A 9,593-nucleotide genomic window follows, 5' to 3' on the forward strand; every position below is an offset into this window, starting at 1 on the left:
GATTCTGCCAGAACATTTAGTCCTGGATCTACAGAAAGAAGCTTTGCTGGCCCTGGAGTGATGAATTATGTCTTCAGTTACCTTGAGAGAAGGTACTGCTCTATTTTTCCTCTAATGAACTTTCATAAAAGAAGTCTGTACTGAGAACAGACGAGTCTGTTTTCACAGGTTTCTGGAACACTTACATAGCAGCTAATAGTGTGGTAAATGCTTGATCCCTAATGATTAAGTGGCTTATTTAAATACTTAGAGTGCTTAGGCTTTAGTCTGAGGTGAAAAAATGAAGGCAGAAATCAGTGATTCAATTTTTCCTCTTCTCCCCTCCCCCTAATTCTATGAATTTCTTTCTTTTTAATTTATCTTTTACCAGACACACATGAATGCCATTTGTTTCCTTTTTCACTTCAACATCAGTAACAGGGAGGGGAGGATGTTTGGGATGGCAGTTTCCTTCCTTCATGCTGCAGCATACTGAAGCAATGCTCAGCAGTGCAAGGAATTGATGGCTGGCCAGGTTAATCTTATTGGCATGGTGATTTACTGGCCTCGTACCCTGTTCCTGGTTATTACACAAAGGTCTGTCTTTCTTTTTTAATTCTAAAGGAAGAAAACTTAATTGCTCTACAAAAAGGTTTTGAAAGCCTTTTGACAGAGTGTCTTGGATAGTGTGAGCAAAGTCATTTACTTACAACACTCATCTCCTAAATTCCCTACAAGATCTTTACAACTGTTTTTGCTCTTACAGCATTACTAATAGGGAGAATATCTATCAGTATTCAGTGTATTCTTACTGAGATAATAGTTTTCTCAAGCTGTGTTTGGGTTCTTTGGACTTCTTTCAAAGATCATAGAGAAGTCTAAGGAATACAGTCACAAATTTCTTTTCTAGAAATGTGTGTGATGTATACAAGGAGGTCAAATCCCCTCTAAGAATATTAAAGGTCATAAGTGGAAAACACTCAGAGCACTTACTCTTACTGCCATATGGGGTCATTATTAACCCTAGTTCAGAGTATAAAGATGCCTCAACTGCCATTATCTTGTCAACATAAGACTTGTGAATTAACTCTGTCTTGAAAGTGAAGTTTAAAAGCTCATACCACGTGAATTGCCTGAAATTTGATCTTCCTGTAATTCTGGATTTCACGTGATTCAAAGTTATGCGAAATACATGAGATTTACCAGATTTATTTTCCTTTTCCATTATGTTTTTTTCAAAGGTTTGATGGAATAAAAAATTTGAAATGATGCACAGATTAACTATTCTAAACCACTAGGAACTTACATGCTAAGAAGGTTAAGCACAAAGAAAAAAGAGCTAAATCTTTATCTACTGTATATCCACTCTCAAAGGTTTGGTCTAGCATATTTTTATGGACTAACAGTGCATAGATTATTAAAGTTCGGCCAATGCATTTTAACACTTGATTGTCTTGTCCCTCAGCGAAATGTTCCTTTTATTTACTGTCTCACATTTTTGCAATAGATCTTGCTTTTGTTGTAGATGTACATGATCAAAATGATGGAGCCATAATGGGATAAGCTCTCTGGACTATGAAGTATACCTCCTACAAACACAAAGAAGTTTTGGTTTACCATCTGGCAGTCCACGTGGTGCATCTCAGGTTGAAATTCATTCTTTCTGTTTCTTAACCAGCTGTACAGAACTCAATGGCATGCACTGCTGCCTGTGCACAAACCTTAGGCACAGGTTTCCCCCAAATTTGGGAACTCCAGTCTGAGTAGGTGGCTGACTTGTAGAACCAGAATGCTCCAAGCACCAGGTGAACGGGTAGATTCTGGGGCTCTGTCAGCACTCTGTAGCCTGGAATGGTGATTCTGCCTGGCTGGCTAAATCTTCCTGGTGTGGGGGGAGAAAAAAAGAAGACAAGATAACCTGGGGGAGAGGCAGGCATGCTGACTGTGCCCATGAAGGACTCCAGGAAAAAGTCTTCCAGGAAGCTGTTTTGGGGAGAGGAGGAGCGAAAGCAGGATCACAGTATTCATGTAACAAAAAGCTCAAAGAGAGGAGATTGTCACCCTTTAAAACAACGTATAAAAGAAGGAGGGACTTGAAGCATTGCTATGATTGATCTTTGGGTCCTGGCTCTTCACTCATGTGAACCAGGGGTGCTGGTTGTCTCTATAAATAAAGGTATTGGGCTGCCAGGTGAGTTTCTGGATGCAGCAGAGGCAAGGTATTAATTTCCCCATTATAGTTGAGCACCTGATTACCAGGGCCTCCACTGCTCTGTTAGAGGTGTGTTTGGGGCCTTTGATTATATCTATTTTGTGATTTGTCTCCCTATGATTAAGCCACAGCACATCTCTTTGAAAAATGTTCCAAAAATAAATAGATGAACAAAAAAATTCATGTTTATGCAACAGTCCAAGTCAGGCGCTACTTATTCCACAAACCTTGATCAATCCCCCAAACTGGTGTTGGTTCCAGAGGATGGTAATTGTACTGGTTTTGGCTGGTAGAGAGCTTGTTTTCTTCACAGAGGCTTGTGTGATGCTGTGGTTTGGGTTTTTGATGAAAGCAGTGTTGATAACACACCAATGTTTTAGTTATTGCAGAACAGTGCTTGCACAGAGCCAAGGACTTCTCAGCTTCTGGTGCTCTGCCAGGGGGAAGGCTGGGTTTTCAACATCTGCATTTTTAGTGTTTGAGATACCTTAAATTTGGGTCTCTAGCCTTTTTGCCTGAAGGAAGTCGATTTCAAATGTGGATAGAGTATATTCTTGCTTCTCAGAAAGCTTCTCAGAAAGCAGTAGGATGTACATGGGGAAGTAGGAAAAAAATTCCCTATGGAACTGACAAAACCCATCCTGGAGGACAAGAGGACTGTTCTCATGTCCTCTCATCTACCGAAACAGGGGCAGAGCAGCAGGCAGGTGCACAGGCTCCAGAGGCTGCCCAGTGCTGCCTGCAGTGATGGGTGGCTTTAAAGGCAGACCCCAACACACAGATGCTGATCCCTCTTGGGGCTCTGATGGCACGTGGTGCCTGTGCTGATGCTGTCACCTGCAGCGTGTTTCCAGCAGCTGCATCTCCAGCTCAGATGTATTGCAATGACCCCGAAGTAAAACCAGCACCACAAATGTCACTTGGTGTGGTTTGGGAAGCGACTGCCACCAGCGACCTCTGAGATGAGGTGTCCCGCGGTGCTGCTGGGGTGATAATGAAGTAACCCAGTTGTGTTGCCACTGAAAAGCAGCTGTCTGTAACAGGCCTGTGCGCTTGGTGGATGTTCACACAGCCTGCATACAGCTGGGTTTGTGTGTGCTAGCCGGTGATTCATATCTGCAGTAAAATAAAGGATAAATCTCTAATCATTCATCCGATTTGCAGTGGCACATAAATGCATGCCAGTATCAACGTTTCAGTGAATGATGTTTTGTGCCAGGCCAGACACAAAGCCCAGCAAATAAAAACTAAGCAATATCCCTGCCTCGGAAATGTTTTCATACAACAAAACATTAACACGGTTTCCACGCAGAGCGCGAGGCAGACCAACATCAGTACATAGCTTCCCCTGAACCACAAGGATTCGTGTGACACGGGGTGATCTGCCAATGTCCTCACGGAGATTTTACTCACTCCTCACCTCCTGCTGAATTCCAGGTAGGTTTGTCAGCGTTTAGCCAACAAGCCATTAAATTGTTTGACTTGAAACGCTACACGGGGACAAATGTAGCTGTGCTAACAACAAGCCACCGCATAACCAAGGGCGGATTTATGAGCCCACTGCCACAACCACGTGGTGCTGGGCTCCCAAGGGTGCAGCCCTTAGTGCTGTGGGCACGCACACAACCTCTGCCACCAGCACCGAGATCCAGACTGCTGAGAGGGGCAGTGTGCTGCTCAGCTGCCGCTTTGTCCTGGCCTGAGCCAGACAGACACGTCGTTTGTACGATTACCTGGTAATTGAAGGTCTGAGATAATGCAGCACGGGCTGTTTTAATGGACAGAAATTGCATCACATGGGTGTCTATAACAGATCTGAAGTGGGGATGCACACCTACAGCTGCTCATTAGGGAAAATATGCTTTTCCTCCCTCCTCATATGCTTGCCACCGATGTGTGCCACCAGCATGTGCCAGTGCCAGCAGGCAAAATGACTGGTGGGGCTCCACCGTGCAGACTCCAGAAGCATTTAAGAACCTGCCAAAAACCAAATTGTGACACCAAAATATTTCTTGGTAACAGTGGGAGGAACCCACGGGTGGTGAAATCAGGGTTAATCAGAGAAAATCAGACTTTACCAACTCGCACCAGGGCCAGAGGTCCAGTGGATGTAAGCACACAAGAGAGGCGTGTTGCATGCTCTGAAATGCTGAAAATCAATAAAATCTGCATTATGCATCCTTATGGATTAAAAGCAGGGGGAGAGGGAAGATCAGTTATGACTGCAACCTGAAAAGCAACTAATTCACAGTATTCTAAAAAAAAATAAGCACAATCCTTTTATTTTTTTGAAAAACCCTATCACAGACCATTTTAAAGAAATACCCTATGTAATACAGAGCTGTGGTGGTCTGGGATGTGCACCATGTCTGGGGGTTAACTCTTGCCTTGAGGCCCCCTGGAAATGAGAGCTGCTGCTTCAGATCTGAGCCCAGCTATGCAAGTCCATAGAGATACCACTTGGGTAACGCCTGTGTCTGCAGCCTGGAAAGCAAAAGGAAGAAATAAATCTGTACCTCTGCTGTAAGCCTGCTTAAATATGGAAGAGTTGAGAATTGCTTTCCTGTAAAGACTGATGTTCAGTGAATAAAATGCATCATGTTGACACAGCAAGGTGCTCCCCCATTTGCTGTACTGAAATTACTGTGAAGAAGTTCCCTGCCCTGGATGTTTTCTAAGCAATGCATTGGTTCATTGGAGCTGTCCCTTCAAAGCCTCACAAGACCTCTCCTGATGTCAGACATCAGCCCTGGCAGCTTTCATCAGGGCTGGTCAAGAAATGATGAAAACACCAGGAAACTGGAGTCTATTGAAATGGAAAGCAATCTGCCTGACCATGGCTTTCAGCACCATTTCACTTTGGGGTTAATAGAAGGAAAAGCCTGGCTGTCTCTGAAAGAGGCTGGTTTAGCATGTTTAGCGTAAAAATGATTTTATTTTCCTTTAGAAAACACTTCAAATGAGGTTTTCAATCTGTTCAATAAATATACAACAGGAGTAACCTCATAAAAGTCAAAGCCAAGCACTTCAATCTATCTTAAATACATTCCTGATGTTCGTTTCATGAAGACTTTGGAAATTTGGGTTATTTTCCCCGTAGGCACCTTCCTCCTCCGCCAGCACAGCTGGTGGGAAGCAGACAAAGCTGGAGCACGTGTACCAAGCCAGGCTGCAGGTGGATCCTCCTGCCAAGAGGGCTGGGGCTTCAGAACATGATGGAGATCATCCGCCCAGTCCTGGACCAAAGAGATGGACAAATTGGGGTTGATGTGGCCATGGCCACAGGTTTGTCCTCCCTGACAATTAACTTTTTTCGATGAAAACCCCCTCTGTGGGAAGATGCCTGTACCTCCTCGGCCTAGAAGGGAAACCTGGGAGACATTTTTAGTTTCAAGCCCACACAGCATGTTCTTGTGGTGGTAAAATCACTTTTGTTCTACTATTTACCAATATCAAAACACTGAATTCAGGTTTTCATTTGAAGCAATTTCAAATCGTTTTATGTGAATAAACCACCGCTTTTCGATGCAGCCCGTCTAGTCACAAATTACATGTTTATTCTTCTGTCCCACACAATAGCTGGAACAAACCTGAGCATTCAGGGCTGCTCAGGATGTATTTGATTTATCACACACTTCTCCAAAATTAGACAGAGATGTGCTATTCACATACGGCTAATTCAAATATTCCAGCATGGCCACTTTTCTCTAGAAGGATGAAATAGAGACAATTTTCTGCTCTGGGATGACTTTTCCTCCTGGAACCTACAGCGTTTTTCACTGAGGTACCTGCTCCTATGCTTAGTGCAGTAGGCTCTGCCCTACAGGCTCAACCTGGGGTCGCTACGAGGGCTGGGGACCTCCCCGGCCATCCTGGCCTTTGCAGGTGACCAGGGGACGTGCATGAACATGAGAAACCCTGTGGCCAGACCCCTCCTTATCCAACCTCATCCACCAGGCAGCTCCTGTGGGTGTGCAGGCCCCTGGTCCTCACGGGCAGCCCCCTTGGCTTGTGCTACAGCTCCACTTGGCTTTATTTTTCTTCTTTTTTTCCAGAAGCTGCAGCACAGGTTTCTTTCTGAGGCATGCGAAGCTGACTAATCCTTCAGGAATGTCTCAGGGGAGGAACTTCCCACAGAAAAGCACGGTGACTTGCAGCAACTCCCACCGGGTGCATCTGGCTCTGGGGCAAGGCTCACGAAATGCTGGGGAAGACCTAACTCACTCCTCCTCACCTCCGCAGAGGTGCAGTCACCAACCTTAGCACAATTTCCTCCTGCAGGAGAAAGAAAAAAAGCAATTCCCTCCCCATTTATATTCTTTTAACCTTCTCCAATCTTTCCTCCAGAAATCAGCAGACTGCTTACCTGCCTTTAGAGCACGCAGACAATGCCCGTTGTGACCCCGCATCTTCAGCCATCCGTCCCAGCCTCATGTAGCACAGGACTCGGTATCGGTGCTCTTTGCTGCATGCACCAGCAATAATGCCTGCAGAGATGTAAGAGATATACACAGAAATGCACCTCCTTCCACTGCTATCAGAAGTCAAAGAGGTGATTGCTGCCCCTCCATGAGCGTTGCTGAACTCAGATAACTGCTTTCCCACAATTCAAAAACCCCCCAAAAAAAAAACAAATTCAAACCCCCACAATTTAATTGCCTTTTAAAAGGGAGATAAAAGGCAAAGGAAATTTGGAGTCTGAAAAGAAGCTTAAACCATTTGAATTCCTACCCTTCATGCCCACCTTCACACCCCAGCTTTCTTTTCTGCTGAAGAGCAGGGAAAAGGCTTGTCCTTTGGTCACCACTGCTAAGGTCTCAGATGTCTCAGCAGTGCAGCAATGGGGGCCAGAGGACAAATTTGAGTGGGTCTTAGTACTTAGTACTGGATGGGCATCATCTGATTGGCATGGGAGCAGGAAAATGAGCAGCAAAAATAATAAAACTGTGTTTGGGAGCAGCTGCCTGGAAGACGACTGGGGCATGCAGCTCAATACCTGGCAGAGAGCAGGGCATTGAAACACCACAGGAGGGGATAAATGATGTTCCTGTGGGTATATTAGAAGTGAAAAATAAAGCCCTGCACAGCTCCGTTCCTGCTTACAGATGCTTGCAAGCTGCTCAACACCTGCAGCACAGGATGGGTGCCGTGTGAGGAACCGCTCTGCCCTGTCATGGAGACCACTTGGTTGGCACACAGCATGCCCCATGGTGGCCACCCCACATCCCCCTGGCTCCCAAGGGAAACACCCAGCTCCCTCAGCCGCTCCTCGTAAGACTTGTTCTCTAGTTTCTATTTAGAAAGAACCAGAACATGGCATCAGTGGCATCTACAGACATTAAAGTGTTCTCTGTGGACACAGAAAATATTGTAACATCTTCAGATTGGCAGAGGTAAAAGATTGGTGCTTTATGGCTCTGGCTTCTGAGCTTGCCTGTGTATCACCTGAAATTTAGATGAGAACAGCTCGGTGTTAAGCAGTCTCAGTCTGCGAGCTTCTCATTAAGCCATGTCACATGTAATGGACCCAAATCTATTACTAGTTGTGTTTTGGAGAGCAAAGCTGTGCAAATTTTCTTGAGAAGGTCTGGCCGGCAACAGCAGCTCTTCACTGAAATGACGGCCGAGGTGCTGCAAGCATTTGCCTGAGAAAAGCAGCTTTTCCTGCTAATCTGCATTGCTTCATTGCTGCCCTGTGTGCCCCATCCTTTTCTGCTGCCATCTCCCCTTCAGGCTGTAAGTAAGCTCTGCTCCTTATCTCTGCACCTCCCCTTCAGGGGTTTAGGGATATGGATGAGATCCCCCTCAGCCTCCTCTTCTCCAGGCTGAGCAGTCCCAGCTCTCCCAGCCTCTGCTCACAGGAGAGGTGCTCCAGCCCCTTCCTCATCTTCATGGTCCTTCACTGGGCTCTTTTTAGCTGAAAACCGTGGGGTATCTGCTTGGGCAAAAACACTGTGTGGTGGTTTTACCAAGCTGGGCAGCTGAGCTCCATCACAACCCATCTCTTCACTCCCCCTTCGCAAAGGGAAAGTGGTAGAAAATATGATAAAAAGTGCTGAGGGGTTGAGATAAGGATAAGGAGATCACTCAACAAATAGTTATCATCACGAGGAAAACAGAGTCAGCATAGGGAGATTTATGTAATTTATTGCCTATTACTAGCAAGCAGTGAGAAATTAAAAAAAATAAATAAATCAAAGTATAGACACCTTCCCCCCATCTACCCTTTTCCACCTCCTCTCCCCGAGCAGCACATGGGAATGGGGAATGGGGGCTGCGGTCAGTCCCTAACGCTTCATCTCCACTGCTCCCTCATGGTCAGTCTTCTGCTCCCCGTGGGGTCCCTCCCATGGATGCCGTCCTGCCCGAACTGAGCCTGCAGGGGCTGCCCACAGGCTGCAGCTCTTCAGGATCTGCTCCCACACGGCTCCGTCCCACGGGGTCCATCCCCCAGGAGCAAACTGCTCCAGCACGGGTCCCCCACGGGTGGGGGCAGCTCCCCCCAGCCCCCCTGCTCCTGCGTGGGCTCCTCTCCACGGGCTGCAGCTCCGGCCCGGGGCCTGCTCCTGTGGGGGCTCTCCATGGGCCGCAGCCTCCTCCAGGCCACATCCACCTGCTCCAGCGGGGGCTCCTCCACCCATGGGGGGGCTGCAGCGTGGAGATCTGCTCCATGTGGGACCCATGGGTGCAGGGGGACAGCCTGCTCCACCAGGGGCCTCTCCACGGGCCGCAGGGGAGCTTTGGAGCCAGCAGACACTGGCCCTTATCTAACATCGCACTCTTCTTACAGAGGTCACTCTCCCACTGCTAAAACCTTGCCATGTAAACCCATTACATACTGGGAGCTGAGGGATGAGGACCAGCTCCAGCAAAGCTCCCACTGAGAACAGTTTGCCCTTCTGCAAAGCATTTATAGCAGTGCGAGCTGCGGTGCTGTGCTCTGGGGTGTCTGCCATGTCCAAAGCAATGCAATGGAGCCTTGGTCCTGAGCTCACAGCTTGGCAAAGCCACCAGCAGCTCGTTTCCCACACCCAACGGCAGGTTGCTTTTCTTACTGAGCACAAATGATTTCACTCCTTTGGACACTGAACACACCTGATCCCCCCCCAGCTCTCCTGGGAGCTGCCACTGCCATGGTGCCAGCACAAGGCACCAGGGCCAGCTCTAGAGCATGGGGAAAACATCCGAGGGACCAAGTGCTGGTTTGTAGCACAGGTTAGAAATGAAGAGAGAAGCAAACCACCCTGTCATCTTGCAAACCCAATTTTGCTTTCCTAATGCAGGGGAAGGAGAATGAGAAAAGCCCAGGGCAGCTAGAAGCCAGCACCACAGGTGGAGTCCAGGTCCTTTCTTCCCCTTGGAGGGTCCATATATCTTTTTAAGCAGCCTGGAGGCTGCACAA

The sequence above is a fragment of the Anas platyrhynchos genome, chromosome 1 (genome assembly GCF_047663525.1).
Source record: "Anas platyrhynchos isolate ZD024472 breed Pekin duck chromosome 1, IASCAAS_PekinDuck_T2T, whole genome shotgun sequence".
NCBI classification, from domain to species: Eukaryota; Metazoa; Chordata; class Aves; order Anseriformes; family Anatidae; genus Anas; species Anas platyrhynchos.